Raw genomic sequence first — 25,701 nt, forward strand, 5'->3', positions numbered from 1 at the left:
ATAAATAAACATTTAAAAAAAAAAGACTGAATAGTACTTCAATGTTTGTGAAGAGTTGCAATGTTGCTGGTCTGGAGCCAAATTATCCTGACTGTGGGGATATACAATCAGACCCATAGCTCCCAGGCTTCTAATAGAGATTTCTTGCTTTGTTGTAAACTGTCTGATGTTTCCATCAATATATTTTTTCTACTTATTTATTTTTATTTTATGTGTGCAGATGTTTGGCCTTTGTATGTATGTGCATTATGGGTGTGCCTGGTGCCCAAGGACATCCAAAGAGGGTGTCAGATCTCCTGAAATTGGAGTTACAGATGGTTGCGAGCTGCCATGTGCAAGAGTAGCAAGTTCTCTTAACCACTGAGCCATCTCTTCAGCCCTTCTACCAATAGAATTTTTTTTTTCAGAGACAGGGTTTCTCTGTGTAGCTTTGGAGCCTGTCCTGGCACTCGTTCTGTAGACCAGGCTGAACTCACAGAGATCCACCTGCTTCTGCCTCCCAAGTGCTGGGATTAAAGGCGTGCACCACCAACGCCTGGCTCTACCCATAGAATTTTAAAGTGTCTTGGTTTATAATTTTCTTTGGTCTGTTACTATTAAAACTTCATGAAACTGTTACTACACTGAAACATGAAATTTGGGGGACATGAACCTCCTTTCCTGCACTATACCTCATTCATATTTAGCTCCAGAATGCACCATTGCTCTCTTTGTGGGGAGAAACATGTGGTTTGGGTTTTTTTTTTTTCTTCTGCTGACAATGCAGAAACTGGGCATGATGGTGCACACCTAGAAAACACTGCAAAGGCAGAGGCAGGAGGATTAGAAGTTCAAGGTCCTCCTCAGATAAGTGTTAAATTGGAGACCGGCTTGAGCTAAAAGGCTCTGTCTAAAAGGGTGGGGGACGAATTGCACTCTGCATTCAGGGTTCCCTTGCTTAGCCAATGCCCGTAAACACTGCTTTACAATGTCCTTTTGTTCTGACATTATATAAAAAAACCATGCAACCTTGTCCACAACGGAGCGTGTTGTCCAGACCAACCTACATCCGTGTCTCCCAATCATGGTTATTGGTATCTATTCTGGAATAAGCTATTTTGTTCTCTTTAAAGCAAGAATTGTTTTTGTGTTACCACATTCCAGGCTTCCTCATCGCCACAGACCCTGGAGACCCTGCTAGGTATCTGGTGCACAGCAAGTGCTGACACAGGCCCTGTGTGATCTTGCCTAGCTCCTCCTCAGATCCTCTGGAGTAAATGAAGAGTGTAGACTCAGGGGTTCCCAAGTTCTCGTCTAGTCTCGCCCAACCTGCCACCCACAAATCAGGTCATGAGCTCATGAGCCTATCAAAGGAAGAAGAAGGTTTGGCTAACACAAGATGGCTCCTGTTTGCAAGGTTGGCTGACAAGAGACCAGTCAGAGCAGCCCTTTGTAAACTGGTGAGGGATTGCATAGATTTTTCCCATGAAGTGTGCCCTTGACCTGTGGATGATATAAAAGAGAAAACTGAGCTTGAGTTTTAAATCCACCAGAGCTTAAGGCCCTGCTCTGGCCACCCACCAACTGTGTGAATCTGTGTTCTCAATCCTCTCTTTGCAAAAATGATAAGCTCCTCCTCTTGGCTGTTGTGGAAACCGAATGAGGTCGGACTGCTCCAGTTCCTCGGTAAGTGTTCCGCAGAGGTTGACTGCTTTCCTAGCAGTTCCCAGGAGCCAGAGCCCGGCTGCCACGCAGGGGCAGGGGTCAGGCGTGGAGGCAGACTGTCCCGGTGCTCCCAGCCAGGCCGCTGGCGAGTCTGGCGCCGCCGCCCGAGAGCAGAGGCCCAGAAGCTCTCTCCACAGCGTCTGGACAGGCCGCGGAGGCAGACGAGGCCCAAGTGACAGCTGGGAAGGTTTAATTGCTCCTCAGTGGCTTGGGAGCACCTCCCTCCTTTGCCAGCGATCTGCATTTCAATGTGGGAAGAGTGGAAAGTAGGATGCTGCTCAAAGGGTTACAATGATCAATCATTTAAAAAGCAAGATCTTAATTACAGGCCGCAATTTCTGCTATTTAAGGAGTCCATTAGTTGCCAGAAAGAAGAAAAAAATTATCACAGGTTATTCTCCTCCCAAAGTAGAGTGGAGCAGGGGGGGTAGCGGGGGAGGGACTCAGCTGCTGCTTCAGATGGGTGGGGGGCAGGGGTCCCACCCCTGCAAGAGGCCTAGCCAGAGACTGGCCTTGGGCTATCTAGCAGGAAGTGGAAAGCACAGAGGCCTAGGGATGGACAGCTAGGCAGAGGCTGGAATTCCACCTGTGGGTGCCCCTGGAGGCCTCCTCAGTCCAAAGGCTCCGGCCTACTCCTCCACTCCCATTGACCCCTGACTGCCTGTTTAGGATGTCGGGTTAATTACCAGACCTTCCCCTCTGACCTCTCTGTGAGTTTAAGTCTTATCTGGGCTCCCAGTCCCTAGGGTGTTTGTACAAAAGGGGACTTGGGGTGGGGGTAGGGGAACTGAATTGAGGGTCAGATAAAAACAACCAAGTTCCTTTAGTGGATTGATTTACTGATCCTCAGGGGGCTTAAGGGTCAGAAGACTACAGCTCCCAGAGACCTCAGCACCCTTCGAATTGAGGGTCATTGTGAGACAGGGATGCCCAGTCCAGGAGGTCTAGCTCTGCACTCCAGTCGATGGAAAGTACCTTTATCCCAGAAAACAGGACACTGCAGTCAACAAAAGGGGCATCCAAGAAGCTGCTGTGGGAATGTCAGCTCCCACCCCACCCCACTCCAGCACAGCAAGGCCCCATCAAAACCATCAGCCCAGATGAGTGAATAGTGGAAAGTGAGCGGCAGGGAGCATCCTTCATACCCTCCCTCTCCCTGTGAGAGCCTAACTTGAAAACAAGCTTGCAAACAAGTTGGGAAGTTCACCAGCCTACTCGAGGGCAAGGTCGGTTCCTCACAGGCCTGCTCAGACTGGGGGTAAAAGAAACGGAATCCTGCTCATAAATAGCCACCCTGCCAGACTGATTAAACGGCTGAGCATGTGTGTGAGCCTGGTGGGAGCCTGCCTCATCTGTTCTCACGCAGTCCCCCAGAGGGCAGGCTGCTAAATTGGATTCAGTGGTAATCCTAAGAGTTCGAGGGGGTTGGGAGCAGAGACCCCAGCCGCAGACCAAAAATATGGGTTTGAATCCAAAATACCCAAACTGATTTCTTGGTGACACTGCCCTATTCTCTGTGTTTGCCATCTTCTGGTCCACCCACCAACCTCCCGATGGGGGACAGTGTTTGTCCCTTTAATTGCCAGGCTCCTACCTCCTAGGGTAAGGGCTGGGCAGGCCTCCCTTCCCTTCCATGCTGATTAATTGTAGGGTTAGGCACCCAAAACAAGCTGGGCCACATTATTTCTGATGCTGGCTCTTTTCACTGGTCCCTGGCTTGAGCCACAATAATCAGCAGCTTTTAGCCTGTCACTATCTTGACACTCCTTACTTAGACCAGGAAACAGCATCAATGTGATGGAAATAATAATTTTATTATCTGTGTCACCAGACCTGAAAGCAGGGGAAATGTACAGAGAGGGTCCTGTGGGCAGACACGGGGACAGGAGGATGGCAGGATGATCCCCAGCATCTAGAAGATGCTGGAGACAGTCCTGCAGGTGACAGGCAGGCCCCTGGGTGTGTGTTGAAGGCTCAGAACTTCAAAGACTCTGCACAGGTCCATGAAGAGGTCATAGACTCGGGTTGGGTTGCATTTCCTGTTCTCTCTGTCTCTGAGAACTGGCTAGGTCTGAAAAGCGCTCTCATTTCAGAGAATTGTGGAGGATTTCCAGATACCAATGTCCCCTCTCCAGACAAGCGGCAGTCCCATCCACCAGCAGGTCATGCTGTTTCATGAAAATTAGGAAAGAGCGCCCCCTTGAGGCAGATACAGCCTTTGCAGGCATATAGCTTCCAATCAAGGATAGGTTTGTTTTTTTTTTTTAATTTATTAATTTATTTTTTTACATTCCAACCTAAGTTCCCCCTCCCTTCTCTCCTCCCCACTTCCCATCTGCTCCTCGGAGATGGTAAGGCCTCCCCTAGGAAGTCTACTAAGTCTGTCTCATCATCCCGTTGAGGCAGGACCAAGGCACCTCTCTACCCCCTATACCTTTGTGTCTCTCCATACAGAATGGGCTCCACTAAGTCAGTTTGTGAGTTAGAGTTACATCTTGGAGCCACTGCCAGTGGCCTCATTTTAACCCACTCAGTAGAGGTGCTGCTGCCAAGTTCTTCCTTCCCTTAGTCTTCATGATGATTCAATGCAAACAGGCAAGTTGTTACCTTATCCATGGGACTGCAAACAGGCAAGTCGTTACCTTACCCATGGGACTGCTGTTGCTGCCGGCTCTATGGTCCTCCCAAAGTTTAAAACCCAATAACATCTCCCAGGAAAGACACATCTAATCAGGCACCAAACAACCTCACAAAACCCAGTCATAAAGAGCAAGTGATTCCCACCCAGGCCAGCTCTTGACCACAGCCAGCCCAGAGTGACACTTGGGGACTGTGGGAGGCAAAGAGCATCCAGAGCCTCTGCCATACTCTCACATTTCTTCCCAGCCCCTGCACATGGGCAGGGCCAGGTAACCATTATGGTCTGCTCTTTCTTTTCTTGGGGTACCCCAGTGCCACAGGACCTGAAGAATAGAGACATGAGCCAGGCACAGCCAGCACCCCAAGACTGGGGACCTGCAACTATTTTCCCTCCACAAACGCACTGGCTGCTGAGCATTGCCCCAGGAGGGTGGGAGGGGGGCTCTTCCTCACAGAAGAGCCCCAGCAGTCTGTACCTGGAGGCTACATACCAAATGTTTGTCTTCTTTTAATTGTGTTTTATTTAGTGTGTGGGGGGAGGGTGGGGGTCAGAGGACAGCTTGTAGGAGTTGGGTCTCTCCTTCCACCCTGCTGGTTCTGGGCATTGAACTCAGGTCATCAGTCTTCTGGGAAAGTACCTTTCCATGCTGAACCACCTCACCAGCCCATGTCATCATTCATTCGAATATTTAACAATCCCCAAATACTTATTCAACAGCCCTTGGGCTGTGTTAGCCACGGAGAAGGAAGAACACTCTTCCTTCTTGGAGCTTATATCCTAGCTGAGGGGAAAAAAGACTAATGGTGGACTGACTTCATGATTGTTCCCTATGTGCTACGTGTTCCCCGGGGTGAGGATGAACCCAGGAGGGCCTTTCTCAATCTCTTTGGGTAGAGAGTTAAGAGGTCAGTGCAGGCCAATCAGCTTTCCCTTTCCCTTTTTTCCCCAGACAGACCAAAGGACTAGAATGCCCCCACCCCCCTCAAACACAGACAAGAGTAGCCACTCCCAAGGGGACCAGCAGAAGAAGCTTCCTGATGCTCCCTGCACCAAGGGAGCCTCGGCGGACAGAAGCCAGGTATCTGCAGCCTCGGTATTCTTGCTTTCTTCACTATGGGCTAGGTAATAACCAAGGCTCAGGGCCAAAACCCCTACTGGACTTTGAATCCCTCTTCAGAACAGGAATACCTAGAGGAAGCCACCTGACCTCTTTTAGCCTTGGCTGCTTGCTAGGAGGGCAATCCTGGGGGCGGGGGTAGCAGTGTGGACCTTGGCTTGTACACTAGTTAGTGCCCAGTGGAGGAGAAAGGGGCTGAGGATGTAGCTCAGGTGGCAGAGTGCTCGCTTAGCGTGCCCGTGGCCCTAGGTCCATCCTCTAGTGGCAAGTGAAATCAGATGTGGTGGTGGGTCCCTGTAATCCTAGCATCCAGGAGCTGGAGGCAAGAGGAACAGAAGTTCAAAGCCATCCTCAGCTACACACAGACTTTGAGGCTAGACTGGGCTATATGAGACCTTGTTTCAAAAGAGAGGGAGAGAGGAGAAGGGATGCAGAGAAGAGAGGAGGGGGAGGAAGTTGTCCTCTTCCTTCTCTGTTTTCTCTTGGCAGTCAATCCAGTTACAAGGACCCTTCTCACTTACCGTCTAGCTTTGCCCTCGCTCTATCTGCTCTGGTCCCCCACCCAGCCCTTCGCGCCAACCCACCTGCACACGGCTCTGCGTGTTCTGAGGGGCTTCCTAATGTTAAGCCTGGGAACTGCTCTCTGTGTGTCCAGGGATGGGTGCCAAAGGAACAGTGGGCCTGTGGTCTGTGTGAATGGCCAGACTGGGTGGGGGGGGGGAGGATAAGGGAGGGTTAGATGAATAGATGTTGGGTATAGAGAAAGAGGGTGTGGGTCCCCAGCTGCCTAGGAGGGGGCAGAAGGCTGCGGTCCAGGAGCCTGGGAAACCCGCTCCCAGCCAGGCCACAGGCAAGGGTGGGAAGTCAGGGCCCGAGGGGGCTTTGTACCCTGCACAATTGCAGCCGCTCTTCTGGATAAAGGGGCGAACAAAGGGGCCTTCGGAAGTGGCCACGCTGCTCAGCACCCGGGGAGGCCCCAGGAAGCCAGAGCTCCCTGGCTGCCCACCCAGGCATCCTCCCAACATCCCCCACTGCCTGATCCCCGGGGGCCAGCTGGGCCTCAGCCACCAGCAGCATAGGCAGCTGGCTGGGAGTTGGTGAGAGCTGAGGGAACCACACTCCACTGTGCAGAGCCTGAGGAGTTCCAGAAGAGCCTCAGTGGAGGCAGCCGAGGGGAGAGCGGAGGCGGGCAGCTTTCTCACTTTCTGGGACAGTAGCAGGAATGATGACTTCAGTGTGAGTTCATCTGCCTCCACATGGGGATGAAGGACAGCTCTACTTCAGCCCTACTCATTCCCTGACTCCCAGGGAGGCCCTGGTTTACAAACAGCAAACATAGGCTGAGAGATCTTTCCTGATGCCACACACACCTTCGCCATGCATCCAGGCTCCCAAGCTCCCTGTTCTTGACCAGCTGGTTGGCCACATAGCCATTCTAGCACATGAGAAGTGCCTCAAACTTCCTCAGCTCACAGCTGATTCAATCAGTTTCATCTCCCCACCAGAAGCTGAAGCCAGAGGACTGTTTGAGCCCAGGGTTCAAAACCAGCCTGGGCAACATGGATGTCTGTAACAAGATGAGTTTTGTGATATATGCATATGGCATGAGACAGGATGAGGATGAGCCCCTGACACACGTGATCTGCCTTCTCAGTGGCAAGGACCACCATTTCTAAACTGCTTGTGTTCGAAAGCAACCTCTATCTAACACTTCCAGCAATCTTAGTAACAAAGTGTGTGTATTAGGGGTAAAGAAATGGGATTTAAAATGGGTATGCAGCAGAGAAACACTGTCTCGGGAAAAAAAAAATGGGTATGCAGTACACACCTGTGACTTGGGAAGTAGAAGCAAGAAGATCAGGAATTCAAGGTTGACCATGCTACATATTAAGTTCAAGGTCAGCCTGAGCTACATGAGATCCTATCTCCAAAGAGAGACAGAGAGAAGGGGGTGGCATGGAAGAGACCCCAGGAGTGGGGGAAATAATGGCTCCTCCTACAGTTTCCATCCACCCTTTCGTTTTAGCTTTATTGTCACTGTCCACATGGAGCTCGCACGTACCTGGTACCCAGGGTCCTCCTACACTGACATCTTACCATTTCCATGTAAGTCCCTCACAACAGAGGAATTAGTGTAGGTATGCTGGTATGAACTAAATGCTAGACTTCCTTGTTTTTGTTTTCTTATTGCTCAAACTGCTCAAGATGGGGTCTTGTTATGTTGTGTAGGTGTGACCTAAAGAGTCCACCTGTCTCAGGCTCCCAAGCAGCTAGGAGTAGAGATACATACAGACCACCACACCCTGAAACACTTCACTGGGCTTTTTTTCCCACAGACATGGTCATACTGCATTTAGTTTCCTCTTTTGTCTTAGTGTGTGTTTTTTGTTTGCTTGTTTGTTGTTTTGTTTTAGTATTTTGAGACAGGGTTTCTCTGTGTAGTTCTGGCTGTCCTGGAACTTGCTCTACAGACCAGGCTGGCCTTGAATGCAGAGATCTGCCTGCCTCTGCCTTCTGAGTGCTGGAATCAAAGGTGTGCATACTGCCTCCCGGATTGTTTGGTTTTTTTGAGACAGTGTCTCTTGTAGCCCAGGCTGGCCCTCAAATTCACTATCATCTAGTGATGATCTTGAGTTTCTGATCCTCCTTCCTCTGCTTCCCCAGTGCTGGGATTCCAGGTGTGTGTGCCACCACACATAGTCTACATGGTGCTGGGAATCCAACCCAGGTGTATTAGTTCCTTTTTCTGTTTCTGTGGTAAAATACTCTGACAGCAGTGATTTATGGAGAAAGGACCCATTTGGGCTTGCAGCTGGAGAGTCCAGTAACCACAGTGACAGCATTCTGAATTGGATTGCATTTAGTCGTAAGCAGTGTGTAAATGCCGATGCTCAGCTAGATTTCTCCTCTTTATCTCATCCCAGTCTATGCAGTGGTGTGGCCTACAGTTAAAACATGACTTCCTGGGCCCAGAGAGATGGCTCATAGGTTAAGAGCACTGGCTTCTCTTCCAGAGGACCCAGGTTCAGTTCCCAGCACCCACATGGTAGCTTACCTCTGGGGCGCCAAGATCTGACACCCTTACATACACATACATGCAGGCAAAATGCCAATGCACATGAAATAAAAACGTTAAGAAAAAACATGTCTTCCCATCCTAATTAATCTAATCTAGATTATAGGGGAAGCTGTAGCCATGCCTACTTAGGGGCTGGTTACAGATATGCCTGACCACGCCCTCGCAAGCTTTCGAGGGCGTGGTAAGGGGACGTAGGGTGACTGCATTTTCGCTTTCGGTTTCTCTTTTGGGCTTGCATACAGACTGCTGCCACGCTGGCTGGCTAGGTCGCTCTGTAAGTAAGGCTTTTCCCTATTAAATACCCTTATATTTCTACCTGACTCCGTATTGGTAATTTCCCACTATACTAGATAATCTCACAAGGGTCAGAACAGGGTTCTGTTTTTGTCTTTACAGGAAAATAGAGATACACCTTAAATAAATCAAAATACCTTGGACATCTAGATGTCTAAAAAAGAAGGGAAAGCTATCAAAACTTACCAATCAAAGTAAAATCTGACCTATGTTACCAATATTCTCCACAGGGTAAAATCTCACTACCTCAACATCCACATCTATTTACTTCTCACAGAAGTTGTAGTCCCAACTCAATTAAAAATCAAAGCTGGCTTTGGAGTTGGTATAGCACAAAAAATAAAAGATCCAGAGACTGTATTGGGGTTCAAGCTTCAAGCTGAAGATCAGAAAAGCAAAGTAGTCAGGCACTAGCTCTCACTCTACCTCAGACCGAAAGGCAATCCTGGGTCCACCAAACCTCAGGTTGCTACCTCTCCTCAGCATGGCTGGAGAATCCTAAGACTTCAATGTCTTCCTATCCTCAATGTGGCTGGAGAATGAATGCCTGATACTGACTATTGAAGACCCTGCTCCTATCTTTTATATCCCTCTAGTGTGATCCCAGGTGCTGAGATCATCTTTGTGTGAGCTGTTTCTCTTTAGGACTGAATCAGGCTTGTGTAGATCTGGGTGGCCTTGGACTCACAGAGATCAGTTTACCTCTTAATCCTGAGTCCTAGGATTAAAGGTGTGTGCTACCACTTCCTAGTTTCTGTCTGCTGGGATTAAAGATATGTGCCTGACTTCCATGGCTTGCGGCTGACTTTGCTTTCTGAATCCTCAGGCAAGCTTTAATAAATCATAAATAATGTATCACCACAAGTTGGAGTTTAGTTCTCTCCCTCTCTAAATTCAAGCATGTTGTTTAAATAAAAATTCAGAGTTTCTGTCTCATATCAGAGGGGCCACCTGGTGTGGGACAGAAGAAAGCCAGAAATGTAGGGACTATTGTTATCAAAACTCTGTTATCTCCCCAAAATTCTATTCTTCCCCATACTTATTTTCATATCTTTGGTGCTTTTCTTTAGATATATATCTATTGAAAATTTAAACTTTCCATTTTGACATTAATAATGTTAAAGTTTTCCACAGCAAACAATACATTTTCCTAACAGCAATCTCTGAAGACTCCATAAGGAACAAGGGGCCCCACAACAATGATTCAAAATGATACCATCAAGCTGATAAACACCACTCATGAATGGGTTTTGGACTACTAACTTCTCTAGACAATTCCAAATTGGCTGGCTGAGATGGTCCCCCTTCTTAGAATACTCTAGCCAGAAATTCAGATAAGCCTTACTCACGACACAGAGACCACCTACAAATGTTACAACTAGTCCTCTTGAGACTTAACCATTGCTTTAGGTTTTTATAGGATCCTATACAGATATCATCACCCACTAGACAATAAGAAACAATTCTAAGAAAACAATGCCCCGTCTCCCACCAGATTTTGTTTTCTTAGGGTTATGGATAATTGTCTTCTGTTGGGGGTTGGCTATAAGTTGTATTAGGATTGAGGGTGAAACAATAAAGCTTAGACTCAGAAATCTCATCTGGAAAAGATAAAGGGGGAATAGACAGGATAGAATAATAAGGTAGATTATTGTGTCTATTTGTAAACTATTTAGCAACTATTAGTTTTAGACAATTTACATTGGTATAGATTCTTGTATATTGATACGCATGTAAAACTATTTTCCATATTCCTGTCTAAGATTGTGAGTATAATGATACAAATTCAAAGTTCTATTTGTCATATTGTATATGTTCCTATTTCTGTTTGCAATGTTTTTGTACACAAATTTAAAATTATTTTTGTCATGCTATATGTATGAATGTTTCTACTTCTGCTTAAGATATTTTGTATATTGATACAAATTAAGAATATTTTTGTCATATTGCACTACACATTTCTGCCTCTGATTAAGACAGTTACAGTTTCGAGATTATTGTCCTCATGCTGCGCACCTGTTTAAAGATTGTTTATTTTTATAATGTGAAGCTTTAGTTTTTAAGTTATATAGGTTATGGAGAATTACAGGTTACTAGTCACCTATGTTTGCCATACTTATAGTTATGTTAGTTAGGTTCTCTAGATGCACAGAGATGTACTCCTTATAGACAGGTAACCTTCAAACACTTCAAAGACCTACAGAATATGGCATTTAAATATTTTAATAACTTAGAATCCTGCTGATGTGAGACATGACTGCTCCAGAGAGTAAGATAGGCCCAGAGACACTCCATATGGAGCTTGTTTTCTTCTTGGCAAAACTGGTCCATTGGGCAAAGAACTGCCTTTGCCTTGGCTGCTGACAGTAAGCACAATGTCCAAACTGGGCAAGCAGGATTCAAGGAAAAGTGACTGCTGAACCTTGCCAAGGCAGGGTAGGACAGTCTTTAGAATTTTCCTGCTTCTGAAAATCGTCTGTCAGATATTTTAGGCCTATAGCCAAAGTTGGTTACCCTAACATTGCTGAAAGACTTTGAGTGACTGTCCAGGTAGCCAACTGTTTCTGTCGTTTATTGCACCTTTTGGAAGTCGCTTGCTTGCACTTCCTGCAATATTATTTTCCTTCTCAGGTCTTCGATGGGGTTGAAGACTAGATGCCCACAATTACTATTCTCTCTTATCTTAGCTAAGGCATATTACGTACAAGACTGGGACACTTCAGGATGGGACAGCTATTGGAATAATCTCTGTTATTTGCCAGTTACCTAAAGCCTGGACATTTGGTATGTGTTTCTTGCTTCACATTGCTATTGTTGTTTATAATTCTGTTTTTGTGAATTGGGCAGTGGTGGCACACACCTTTAATCACAGAATTCTGGAGACAGAAGCACACAGATCTCTGAGATCAAGGTCAGCCTGGGCTACACAGTGAGTTCCTCACAGCCAGGCTACACAGTACAACAAAACAACAACAACAAAAAAAATCTGGTTTTGTGTATGTTATTACCCTTTCTTTCTCCTGGACAATACTTGATAATCATTCTTATTGTATATAGTTTTGTTTAGAACCTTCTTATTTAGACAAAAGGGGGAAGGGTAGTGGATAGTCACTCCACCCATGACCTTGGGATATCTGACCCAATAGAGGTGGTGTTTCTTGTCTGTGATAGGACCCCCTAAAGGAAAGAAGGGGGGCAGTTGCTCTCGCTCGTGCTTGGCATGGTTGGACACCAAGCGGTGGAGAGGTGGCCTGGGATCAGCAGTAGCTTCTGCTTTGTTCTGTATTTGAGAGTCTGTCTTTCCGTTAATAAATTGCTTATTATACTTTTTGTGAATTCTCGTGAATTCTAGATAGGTTAACCTAATCTAGGTAATCCTCACGGGCATGCACTAGGTGATTTTAGACCCTGTCATGTTCACAGTCAACACTGACCATCACACCAGGGCTTCGTGTGCATTAGGCAAGCACTCTTCCAAATGGTCCACACACCCAGTCCAGCCCTCTGGATTTGAATACATAAAGAACAGGAACGACACTCTCCATCAGTGCACTTACACCTGGAAGGCAGAGCATCCAGCAAAGTTCGTTTTTATGTTGGGACCAGAGTTAAAGAATAAATATTCCTACCTAAGCCAGGTGGTGGTGTCACACACCTTTAATTCCTGTATTTGGGAGGCAGAGTTCAAGTTCCAGGACAGCCAGAACTACTCAGAGAAATCCTGTTTCGAAACCACTGCCCTCCCAAAAAAATCTAAAACCAAGCCAAACCAAACAAAAAAAAACTTCTTCAAAAGTCTCCCCTGTGGGAGGTGGATTTGCTAAACTCATTAGCATATATGGAACTCTCCAAGCAGAGCTCCTGATCGAGTTTCTGAGCCCCCTTGATAATTTGAAGTCTATTGGACCACACAACCAGGAACTGAAGACCCAAAGCCTCTAGGTCATGTGCCCTCTTACTTGGTACATAGCACATGGATGCTCACACTTAACCCCATGTAGCACTTCCGGGGCAGGTCAGAGAGTGACCCCAAACCCTTGGAAGACTGGAAGGTATGCTAGTCATCCCTCAGAGCTGGGTACTAGTACATGGCTTCTGGGTCCCAGCCCATCCTGAAAGCTGTGGATAGAAGCCCCCATTACAGCTTGTGGGGCCAAGACAATGTTCTCTTCTCCAGGCAGCTGGCAGAGCCTGCTAGGTCCTGGGCGTCTGAATGGCCCTCAAGATAGACACTGGAGTCTGTATCTAGACAGCCTGTGCCAATGTCTACTCCCACCCAAGAAAAGGAGCCTTTCTTCCCTGCTGGCCAGATCAGAGACTTCCAAAAGATCATCAGAGGTAGCCAGGCTGACCTTTGCTCAGGAAACAGATTTCCTGGCCATCCTTGTCTTTCTCTGCTTGGGAACCTCCAAGCTAGGAGGCAGTGTGTCAGAGGGCTTCCCTCCCCTTTGTGAGCCAGGCGGTCCCATGGACCCAGACTGCAGGCTTCCCACTTGCCCCCCCTCCACTTGCTTCCTCCACAGCTTTGAATGTGAAGGACCTTCTGCAGAACTCCCACTGTTGGCCTTGAAAGGGGCTTGCATTGAAGGTTGCTTCATGGTGTGTCAGGAGGTGCTGCTTCATGGTGTGTCAGGAGGAAGGGACAAGAGACTTCAACACAACCCTTGTGTCCACTTTGAAGGTAACAAAGTTGAGCCCCGGTGGTGGCCGGTGAGCCCAGGCTCAACAGCTAATTGGAGGGACACAGACCGGGTCTCCTCTCAGGTGGCTCAATTCGCTTTGAGGGTTCAGGCCTCTGTGTTCTCAAGAGATCTTTGTCACTACTAGGGTCTTCTGAAATCCTACGGAGGAGCAAGTGCAAGGCTAGCTGGAACTTGTGAAAGACTGAGTGTCACAAGGAAGACAATTTAGAACCATTTTGGTGTGGCTGTTGGGCAAACCAGACCTTGGGGTGCTCTCTCATAGCAGGCCAGCCCTGGGAGAACCTCCACCTGAAAACAGGGGTAGTGACACCCCATCCAATAATCACCCTCCAGGCCAGAGAGGGAGCCAAATGGAGATTGCCATGTGCTGAGAAGATACATCATGGACAAGAATAGAAGAGATGTGGGGAGCCAAGGACCAGGAGCCTCCCAGATGCCCAAGGCGAGAGCAGAACACACAGGACTAAGCATGCAGATGTAACAGTCGCTGATCCTTTTCCACAGCACTGCAGTGGGTGTCTGATGTCATGATCTCACTTAATTGTCACACAACACATTGTAGGCAAACTTACAAACATAAGGAGATTCAGAAAGACATACACACAGTACAAAGACAAAGACAAAGCACCCCACCCCACCTCACCCCAATCCAGACACACACAAAAAGGATCTGAGCTACAAAGATAAACATATAGGGTCGTCCCAAACACCAGGGGGCAGGGTGGAGTTGGCCTGGGAGCCTGCAAGTACCAACAAATTAAAGCAATGAGAAAAGCTAGGAGTGGAGTCCACACTTGTAATCACAGGGCTTAGGAGGCTGGAGCCTTAAGATCTCAAGTCCTAGGCCAGCAGAGGTGGCATAGAGAGACCCGTGTTAGCATTTCCCAACAAAACAACACTCATATTCAACCTGATTTTATGTGTTTGAGTTTTTTTGCTTGTTTGTTTTTTCGAGACAGGGTTTCTCTGTGTAGCTTTGGAGCCTGTCCTGGCACTCGCTCTGTAGACCAGGCTGGCCTCGAACTCATGGAGAGCTACCTGCCTCTGCCTCCCAAGTGCTGGGATCAAAGACTTGCACTGCTACACTCCGTGTAAACTAGAATTTTTAAAGAATGATTTTATTTTACTTGCGTGTATCTGTGTATGTGTGTGTGATTGGGGTGGGGGATGTTCACGTGTATATAGATGTCCTTGGAGGTTGGAGGCACTAGATGCCCTTGGCACTGGGGATATAATCAATTGTAAGTTGCCCAACATGGGCCCTGGGAACTGAATTCCATCCTGCACTTAACTGATGAGCCTTGAGTTTATGAAATCTTTTTGACATTTGTTAGGTTGTATATGTGGGAATCAGAGGACGACTTGTAGGAGTTGTTCTTCCACTCTGTGAGTCCTGGGCATCAGATTCAGGTCATCAGGGTTGGCGACAGACACCTTTACTCACTGCGCCATCTTCTTTGTTCCTTTGCTTTCTTTTAAAATTTATTTATTTATTATGCATATAGCATTCTGTCTGCATGTATGCCTGCATGCCGGAAGAGGGAACCAGATCTCATTACAGATGGTTGTGAGCCACCATGTGGTTGCTGGGAATTGAACTCAGGACCTTTGGAAAGAACAGGCAGTGCTCTTAACTGCTGAGCCATCTCTCCAGTCCTTTTGGTGGCAATTCTTCAACCATGCCAATAAAAAGATGCTCCTCCTTCCTAAATCTTTCTCTATTGGGCTTTTCATGTTTTAAAAATTGTGTGTGTTTGTGTGTATGTATGTATTATGTGTGTATCATAAAGCTTACAGTTTTAAGCATTTCCTTTCTTTTTGTGATAATCTTATCAGTGTGTGTGTCTGTGTGTCAAACAAAGAGAGAGAGAGATGCTGGGATTGAACTCAGAGCTTCATATATGCTGAATATATATTGTGCCATCGAGTTACTACCTCAGCCTACACTTCAATCACTTTAGAGTGTCTCGAGCAGGCCTAGGGATGTGGCTTGCTGGTATAACATTCACTGAGCACTTGGTAGGTCCCAGGTTTGAACCCCAGCACCGGGTCTTCAGGACCCACATATAATGCAAATTCAGTAGCATTAAATTCACTTACTGTGTTCTGTAACTGTCACTACTACATCCTTGTAGGACCTTAAGGAAACCACCCTAACAAAAACTCCGAACCTACTTAGCAGTAGCTCTCAACATCCTTTCCCCCAGGCCTGGGAACTGCTATTCTACTATCTCATCCATGGGGTTTGCCTATCAAACGGGACACTATAAACACATGTCCTTTTGCATATTAGCCCAACTGTATGTGCATGCATGCATGGATACATGTTATTGTGTGGGGACATGTGTGTGCTATATGTGTGCATGCATGTATGTGTGTATGTGTTATTGTGGGGAGGCAGTGTGTGTCATAACACATATAAGGGAGTCAGGGGATAACTTTGTGGCATCTGTTCTTTCTTCCCATCTTTCCATGTGTTCCAGGGATTGAACCCAGATTCCCAGGCTTCCAAGCAAGCTCTTTGTACCATGAGCCATCTTGATGGCTCTAACTTACTTAAAAAAAAAAAAAAAAACAATAAATATGTATGCTTTAACTAGGAAGGTAGAGGCAGCATCAGGAATTCAAGTCCAGAATCAGCACATGTCAAATTTGAGGCCAGTCTGGGCTACATTAGACTGTCAGAAGAAACAGAGTTAGAAGAGAAGGAGGAAGAGGAGGCAGGCAGGCCTGCATGTAGGGGTCACCCTAACCACACCCTAGGGGGTGTGGCCACCTACAGATCCACACCTTTAATCTCAGCACTCCAGAGACAGAAGCATGCTAATCACTGTGAGTTTCAAGGCCAGCCTGGGCTAGCTACATAAGGAGTTTTAGGCCAGTTGGAGCTACACAATGAGATTGTGTCTTAGAAGGAAAAAGAGGAGGAGAAGGAGGAGGCAGAGGGTCTAATGGTTGGGATTTTGAGCTATTTCTGCTACAGTTTGTATTTCTGAGCCCTGGTTCCGTGAAATTGAAATTTTAGAAATATAATCTGAATCTTTCTTTCTTTCTTTCTTTCTTTCTTTCTTTCTTTCTTTCTTTCTGCTACTAAATCTTGAAACAGGGAGTCAGGAGCTCAATGTATACCCCACACCGAGCACACCCATGCCTGGGTTGATCCCTAGCACCACATTCTAGGAAAATGAAAGAGCCAAGGGTGCATCTCAGTGGCAGAATGCATGGGAAGAAGCCCTGGGTTCCATTCCAGCTCCCAAAAAGTTTCCAGTGGGACAAGAAAGTGAGCTCTAAGGCTCTAACAGTTTTGCTTGGAAAGTACAAATTGCAGATTATGCAGAAAACATTTAATGCACTTGAAGAGTAGGCTTAAAAATTGGAGTTTCTGAGCCAGAGAAATGGCTCAACAGTTAAGAGCACTGGCTGCTCTTCCAGAGGACCCAGGTTCAATTCCCAGCACCCACATGTCAGCTGGTAGCAGTCTGTAATTCCAGTTTCAGGGTATCTGAGTCCTACATACAGACATGCCTGCAGGCAAAACACCTATGTACATAAAAATTTAAGTAAATTATAAAAAAATTTGAAGTTTCTCCTTTTCAAAATGTTAGTCTTATAGTATCATGAAATTCTAATCTGTTGTTTTTTAGTACTGGGACAGAACAAGGAGTGAGTATTGCCTCCTCTCTTTATCAAGAAATTAATTTCAGGGGCTGGAGAGATGGTTCAGTGGTTATGAGCACTGGCTGTTCTTTAAGAAAGCCCGGGTTCAATTTCCAGCACCCACTCAGTGGCTCACAAATGGCTATAATTTTAGTTCTGAGGGAATTCAATGCCTTTGCTGGCCTCTTCCAGCACCATACATGCTCATGGTACATAGACATATGTGCAGGCTAAACACCCATGCACAAAAAGTAATAAAAATAATTTTAAAAAGAATTCCACTGAAAGCATTTGGTCATTATTTTTCTTTTTTTTACTATAATTATTTCTTAGTATATTAATTTTTCAAGTATCATAAGTTAATACACAAAATTTAGTAAAATAATATTTTGGTTGCTGTCCACTTATAGCTATTCATTTGTGATTATTACTGTCTATAATTTTGTCTCATACAGAAAAAATGATGCTAATGGAAACAAAATCAGAAAACAGACATACAGACACACAAACCTGCTTCTGAGCCCTGCATGGTGGCACATGCCTGTAATCCCAGAAGACAGGGAGTTCAAGGCGGGCCTCAACTGTATGATGTCCTTTCTCAAGAAGCCAAAAAACAGAAGGGAAATAGTGGCTCAAGCCTTTAATCCCAGCACTTGGGAGGCAGAGGCATGCGGATCTCAATGAATTCGAGACAAGCCTGGTCTACAAAGCGAGGTCCAGGACAACCAGGACTGTTACTGTTACACAGAGAAACGGATGTATGCTACACACACACACACACACACACACACACACACACACACACACCAAGATACAAATCTGCCAATCACTAGATAGGTGCACGAACAGGTAGTCCGGATGGCGGGAAGGTGGATTACAGAGCCACATGACTCGGGTATTTGCACACAAGGAGAGATCCTGGGTAGAGAGGTGCATGCTGGAGTGATGGACTCTAGGAGACTTCCAGATCATGGTGCCGCCCAAGGTCAAATGTACCCCAAGCCCCCGCCCCCACTGTTCAGACCCTGCTGTACTTCTGAGGTCCACCACGACGTGTCGCTGTGACAAAGCAATCGGACTCCATTGCTCATCGGAAGCCCTCTGTGGGTGTGGGTGTCTGTCCCGCTGCCTGGAGATCAAATTCCAGACCCGGTAGCTTAGCCTGGCAGATGCACCAGGAGGCACAGGACTAAGCAGCCTGGATGACCTGGGCACTCTGGGTCATGAGGGTGTGTGGAAATAGGGATTTTGATTTTCAGTCCTAGACTAAAGATCCCGTGGGGCCACACAATGGAAGAGGGTAGGAAGAGTAATGAAAGTTTAGCTGGACGTGGTGACACATGCCTACACCAGCGCTCCGGAGGCTGAGGCAGGAGGAGAGCAAGCTCCAAGCCAGTCTGGGCTACAGAGAACATTCCAGCTGGAGTTGCACAGCAAGAAACAAAACAAAAAAATTAAGGAATGAAGATGAAGAGACCATTTATTTATTTATTTATTTATTTATTTATTTATTTATTTATTTATTTGCTGGCATTGTGCACACACACACACACCCACACAAATGCAAACAGAGTGTTGTGGAACAAGTCTGTAAGACAAACGCTTAGGAGGAAGCTCGGACGGTCAAGGATAGACTTGAATTTGAGGCCAGCCCAGGATACATGAGATGCTGTCACCAAAACAAACAATGAAAACATGGTGCACTTACATGGATGTAGCACAAATAATACTTTTTAAAGGTAAAGGAAATATTTTCAAGGGTAAAGAGGTGAATGTTCTTCCAATAAAGAATTAGCATACATATACTGGTAAATTCTGTAGAATGCATTATGGAAAATATACAAAAACTCTGGGGTTTAGTTTCCTTCAGGGTTAATCTAGGCTGGGCACAGAGCAGAAATAGAAAAATTTCTGTCTTTAATTTTGAGCCATTTAAACAACAACAAAAATTAAAATCTTTCTGAAATGTGAATTAAACTAAAATTATTAAATCGATAATTGTAGAGTATTTAAAATGAGCTCACAGGGGCTAGAGAGATGGCTCAGCAGTTATGAGTGCTTACAACTTCCAGAGGATAGAGGTTCAGTTCCTAGCACTCACATCCTGTAGCTCACAATCACCTGTGGGCCCATATCCCAGGATCCAGTGCCTCTGACCTCTGAGGACAGCTGCACTTACACGCACACACCCACAAACAGACACACATGGGTATACATGTTTTGAAAATAATAATAACAAAAAATTAGAATTAAACTCACTTAGCCAGGCGTGGTGGCATGTGCCTTTAACTCTCAGGAGGCAGAGGCAAGTGGATCTCTAAGTTTGAAGCCAGCCTGGTCTACAGAGCAAGTTCCAGGACAGCCAGGGCTACACGGAGAGACCCTGCCTCAAAAAACAAACAAACAAACAAACAAACAAAAACAAATTAAATTAAATTAAACTCACTTAAGAGCTGGATGGTGTGTCTTGGAGAGACAGAGATAAAGACTTCTGAAGCTAGACATAGGTCCTGGGGCCAGACAGTGGAAGCAGGGCAAGGTAGAGTGAGAAGACTCCTCTCCAACAGCAGGGAACAGCACTGGGCTTGGTTTATGTTTTCAGGGGCTACAAAATATATAAACAATAAAACTAAAGCATGGCTTGCACCTGGAAATATCCAGATGAACACATGTTTAATTAAATGCTGACAGATGCCCATTGGTCAAATGGTCCATAACCCAGAGATTATATGTAATGTAAGTGGGTTTTTGTTTGTTTTAATGTGTATACAGGTGTTTTCCCTGCACCAGGTACACGCAGTATCCCTGGAGGCCAGAAGAGGGCACTAGATGCCCCGGGACTGGCGTTACAGACAGTTGTGCACTACCATGTCTGTGCTGAGAACCGAACTCAGATCCTCTGAAGTAAACCCAGGGCTCTTTACTGCTGAGCCATCTCTCCAGCTCTATAAACATTATAACATACTTAATATATTGGGAGCAGGGATACCCAAAGGAGGGGAGGAGTAGGGCCTGGCTATACTTCTGGGGCTGGGTCAGCCACCAGGGAGCATGGAATCACATCCCTGCCAGAAGCAAGTTTCTTGGGGCTTCAGGTACTTCCACACATCCTCACAGCAAAGCCTGCCCTGGCCCAGGTGACAAGTGTACACAGGGCAGGCAGAGTCATTGTGAGTTGCAAGACATACAGTAGCAGCAAAGTACCACCTTGATGTCCACAAACCTGGTCACCGTGATGTCCACACTCGCCTAAGTGTAAGCTGTACAATAGAGGGGTGATGCAATATCTAGCTGCATGCCCCAGCTGTGCAACAAACATTCCCATTACTATATCTAGCAAGGTTCAGTTGTAAGTTTAATTTATATTTCTGTATAGTGGAACAGAAACACCCTCTACAGACATATCAGAATTGTGTCTCCTTGGTGACTCTAAATCATTAAATGGACAATGAAGATTAACTGTCACAGGGCTGGGCAGATGCAGATTATCTGGCTATATTTCCCAAGCTGTCCACAAACTACCAGACTCATATCCTCTTTCCCCAACGCTCCAAAATTATTTGTACTGCAGGTTTATGCCACCATGCCAGTCTTTTGTTTTTGTTTTTTAATAGTTAGAACTTTGTATTGATATTTTTGAAGATTTTATTTATTTTGATTTTATGCTCATAAGTGTTTTTGTCTGCATGTATATCTGTGTGCCACATGTGTCTGGTGCCCACAAGGCCAGAAAAGGGCATTAGATCCCCTAAATCCAGAGTTACAGATAGTTGTAAGGCACTTTGTAGGTGCTGGAAATTGAATCCAGGTTCTTTACAAGAGCAGCAAATGTTCTTAACTGCTGAGCTATCTCTCAAGTCCCCTGTTTTCTATAGTTTTCATTGGGACAGGAACATTTGTTATGGATAGGCAACACTGAATTGGCAGGATTAAAAATGGCTGATCCATGCCAGTCAGTGGATGGCTCTCTCCTTTGGATAATTATGGCTCTGTGGTTATGGTGGAGCATAATTCACTCTTTGTGGGAAACCACATACCCTCAGTGACACTGGTGACTGCTGGCAGCCATCCTGTGATCATGAGAATATTAATGAAGATAAAGCCAGTATGAAGGAAAGAAATGGAGGACTGAGTCTTTGGTGACTTCAATGAGCTTTGACCCATGATGAGGTGTCCAAGGATGTCCTGCCACTAGGACTCCTGATCTGTAAGATAAGGGTCCCTGTGGGGAAGCCAGCTCTCAAGTCCAAGAATATCCAAGAATCATATCCAAGAATAGAGGAAGCAAAAGTTTTCAGCAAGGCCACTGAGCCATTCGTGGTGGTTCCTGATCACTCCTTTAAACCCTTCCCTCTGCCTCACCATGTTTTCACTCACATTTTCCAGAGTGCTTCTGTGTGCCGTCCAACCTGGTGACTACTGGACACAAAGCCCTACATGGCTAGAGCCACCTCTTCTTCATGCCCTGGACTCCCAGCTGCTGCAGACTGCCAGGTATTAGAAAAATATCGAAACAGCTCTACGCAAACTGATATTAAGCCAACTCCTGTACATGCCAGGAAAGACTTAAATACAGAACAGCATGGTGAACTGTATACTAACTTGGTTGCACCAATAGGTATATGAGAAAATAGATGTGCCTGTACCCACACAGAACATTTCTGAGTGAATGCAAGAGAAGTTGATTAAAGCCCTGGGGATGTATCTCACTTGGTAGCGTTCTTAAAAGCAGGCATAAAAGCCCTGGGTTTGAGCCACAGCATGGTGCTAGGGGTGTCTCTGTGAACACTGCAGCCAGCAGAGTGATGATTCTTGAGAGTGAGAAGATGGTTCAGTTCAACACTACTCAGTACCTAGTGCTGGTCAAACTTCAAGAGTCCGACCTTGAGTGGTTTATTTTAGGCATATTTAAGCACAGCACAATTTGGTGAAAAGCTTTTTGGTGGTAAATAACTCAATCCCTTAAGCACAACAAAGCTTAAGACAAGACGACATCAAAACTCTTTGTAAAGCATGAGTGATATCTTCCATAAAGATGAGTTCTATAGATTAACTGAGAAAACAAGCTCAAGACAAGGGGCCAGGGAGGATGCAATGTGATCTCAGCCACAATAGCGTAAAGGTCACCGGGCTATTAAACAAGTCTGCTCCCAGCCTTCTGGATGGAAAATAGGTTGTACATCTCTCCTCTTTGAGAGACGACCCCGTGTGTTTAGCATTCCTGGTTTCTCTAGTGCTTATCTGTGAGCACAAGAAACTCTGAGCCTCCTACATGGCACAAAACCAGGTATAGTAGGACCCCTGCCATATCGGCACTCTGGAGGTGGAGGTGAGTGGATCAGAAGTCCATGGCTACCTTCAGTTATTTGTGTGTTCAAGGCCAGCTTGGTCTAGAAGGAGGGAAAGAAATAGAAAGAAATGGACCCTCCCGGCTGCCTCTGTAGAGAGGAACAAAGGACAGGGAGGCTCAAGTAGGAAACTTGCTTGTCTGATTTTGCCTTTTCAGTTTGAATAGTTTGCAATGTGCTTTAAAAAAAAAAAAAGATAAGTTGCAGCATCCTGGAAAAGCATTCAAGACATCTTGTTATCTTGACATGATAAATTCAGGTTTCAAAATCATAGGCACAAAGCGACCCCTATTTTTGTAGAAAAAGAATGTGTGATACATCTCTACACATAGAGGAGTGTTGCAATAGTTGATATTTTCCCTGCGGTTTATTTGACATTTTTTTTCTGATACAATACAAACAGTGGAAAAGGGCACAAACACCAAAGTCCATGTCCCCCTTCTCCCTTCTTTGAATACAGCTCCCTGTATCTTGTGCTTAACTATGACATGGAAAATGTCAACAGACATTATGTCTGAGGTGGGGTACAGCAGGGGACAGTCTCCTTTTGTGCTGTCCTGGGACTTCTCATTTTTATCAATGCATTTACATTACTAGGAGAATAATAAACATACATTTTATTTCTTTGTGTGTGGTGTGTGCACATACATGTGTTCTTGGGTGAATTCATGTACAAATTCAGATACACATTGAACACATGAATGTAGAGGTCAAAGGTCAAAGCCAAGTATCCTCCTTAGTCACTCTCCATTTCATTTAGTTTTTTAAAAAATTATTTATTTTTATTTTATGTGCATTTGTGTTTTGCCTGCCTATATGTCTGTGTGAGGGTGTTGGATCTTGGAATTATAGACAGTTGTGGGCTGCCATGTGGACATTGGGAATTGAACCAGGGTCCTCTGGAAGAGCAGTCAGTGCTCTTAAGTGCTGAGCCATCTCTCTAGCCCCAGCCCCCTGCTAATTTATTTAATTTTAAAGACTTATTTGTTTTTATTTTACATGTGTCTGTGGTTTTCTTGCATGTATGTATGTGTACCACATGCATGCTTTGTGTCCTTGGAGGTCAGAAGAGGGCACTGGATCCCATGGAACTGGAGTTATGAATGGTTGTAAGCCTCTGTATGAGTGATGGGATCCAAACTCCAGTCCTCTGGAAGAGTAACAAATGCTCTTAACTGGTGAATCATCTTTCTGGCCCCTCCATTACCTTTTGAGACAGGGTCTCTCATTGACATGGGTTCAGTTATATTTATTGGTCAGTGAGCTTCAGAGCTGTGCCTGTCTGTCTTGCCAGCATTGGGATTGCTGTCCATCAATACTCCTGGGACTGCAGATGTCCATCAGTACACCTGGAATTAAAGATGTCCATCAACACACCTGGGATTGAAGATGTCCATCAATACACTTAGGATTGAAGATGTCCATCAGTACACCTGGGACTGCAGATGTCCATCAGCACACCTGGGACTGCAGATGTCCATCAGTACACCTGGGATTGCAGATGTCTATCAGTACTCCTGGGACTGCAGATGTCAATACACCTGGGATTGAAGATGTCCATCAGTAAACCTGGGATTGAAGATGTCCATCAGTACACCTGGAATTACAGATGTCCATCAGTACACCTGGGATTGCAGATGTCCATCAGGACACCTGGGATTGCAGATGTCCATCAACACACCTGGGACTGCAGATGTCCATCAACACACTAGGGGTTGAAGATGTCCATCAATACACCTGGGATTGCAGATGTCCATCAGTACACCTGGAATTACAGATGTCCATCAGTACACCTGGGATCGCAGATGTCCATCAACACACCTGGGACTGCAGATGTTCATCAACACACTTGGGATTGAAGATGTCCATCAACACACCTGGGACTGCAGATGTCCATCAACACACCTGGGATTGCAAATGTCCATCAGTACACCTGGGACTACAGATGTCCATCAATAACCTGGCTTCTTTTATGGGTCTGTAGACCCTAACTCAGGTCCTCATGCTTATATGGAAAGCCCTTTATGGATTTATCCAGCTCCCCCAACCCCTTAACTTTAAAAAATATTTACCTACTTATTGTTATGTGCATGGATGTTTGGCCTCTGTGAATGTCTGTGCATCACATCCCAGCAGTGTCTGTGGAGGCCAGCAGAAGGTAGCAGAACTAGAGTTAAAGACCATTGTGAGATACCAGGTAGAAATCAAACCCAGGTCCTCTGGAAGAGCAGCCAATACTTTCATCCACTGAGCCATCTCTCCAACCCCAACCCCTTGATTTTTAAAATTTATTTTATTTTATGTGTATGAAAATTTTACCTGCATGTATGGAAATGCACTGTGAGTATGTATGGTGCTCATAGAGATCAGAAGAAAATGGTGGAACTGGTGTTATGGACTTTGTAAGCTGCCATGTGAGTTTGGGAAACAAGCCCAGGCAGGTCTGTTGAAAAAGCAGCAAGTTAACAGCTGAACCATCTCACCAGTCGCCTGCCCCACAACCCCATTTCACCCCTGTCTCTTTATGTAGCTGAGGCTGGCTTAGGCATTGCTTTGAAATGGGACCTCACTATGTAGCTGAGGCTAGCCTAGGTGCTGCTATGAAATGGGACTTCATTATGTAGCTGAGGCTAGCCTAGGTGCTGCTATGAAATGGGACTTCACTATGTACCTGAGGCTAGCCTAGATGTTGTTGTGATCCTCCTGCCTCAGTCCTGAGACATGAGGTGGGTATCACCATGCTTGGCTCAAACACATTACAAAGCTGTGAACTGAGACAGGCTTTAAGCTTCTACCCTTTCTCAATTCAACACAGAAGAATTAAGCTTCATGTGCACCCCGTTATCACCCACTGTAAGCCTCACCCCCCACACTTCCAAATTATGAAAAAAGATTCCTGTACCACTCTGAACAAAATCCACTTCCTCTCTGACTGCTCTGGCCTCCTGGCCTCCATCCTCTGCCCACCAGGCTCCTTTCAGAGACAGGATGACTGTCCCAGAGAAACCTGTTGCCCTGCTGGGACTCGGAGGGACTCAGCCCAGGACTCACCCTCTGTCTCCTTCCTCAGCCAGAACCATCTGGAAATGGATGTGAACAAGGAGGAGAGAAGGGAAGCAAGGTAGTTCCCTTTCCCAGAGATCTTAGGTTAAAAACGT

General features: G+C 45.8%; 1 long non-coding RNA gene across 1 annotated transcript; it reads left to right on the plus strand.

Annotated features, from left to right (window-relative positions):
• Positions 1-8,775: 8,775 nt before the first annotated feature.
• LOC107979320 lies at positions 8,776-24,619 on the plus strand. Its single transcript, XR_003483939.2, has 4 exons — positions 8,776-8,815; positions 11,523-11,619; positions 21,582-21,689; positions 23,838-24,619. It is a non-coding gene; the product is annotated as an uncharacterized LOC107979320 (long non-coding RNA).
• The last annotated feature ends 1,082 nt before the right edge of the window (positions 24,620-25,701 follow it).

Source organism: Cricetulus griseus, chromosome 3 (genome assembly GCF_003668045.3).
Source record: "Cricetulus griseus strain 17A/GY chromosome 3, alternate assembly CriGri-PICRH-1.0, whole genome shotgun sequence".
In the NCBI taxonomy this organism is placed as follows: Eukaryota; Metazoa; Chordata; class Mammalia; order Rodentia; family Cricetidae; genus Cricetulus; species Cricetulus griseus.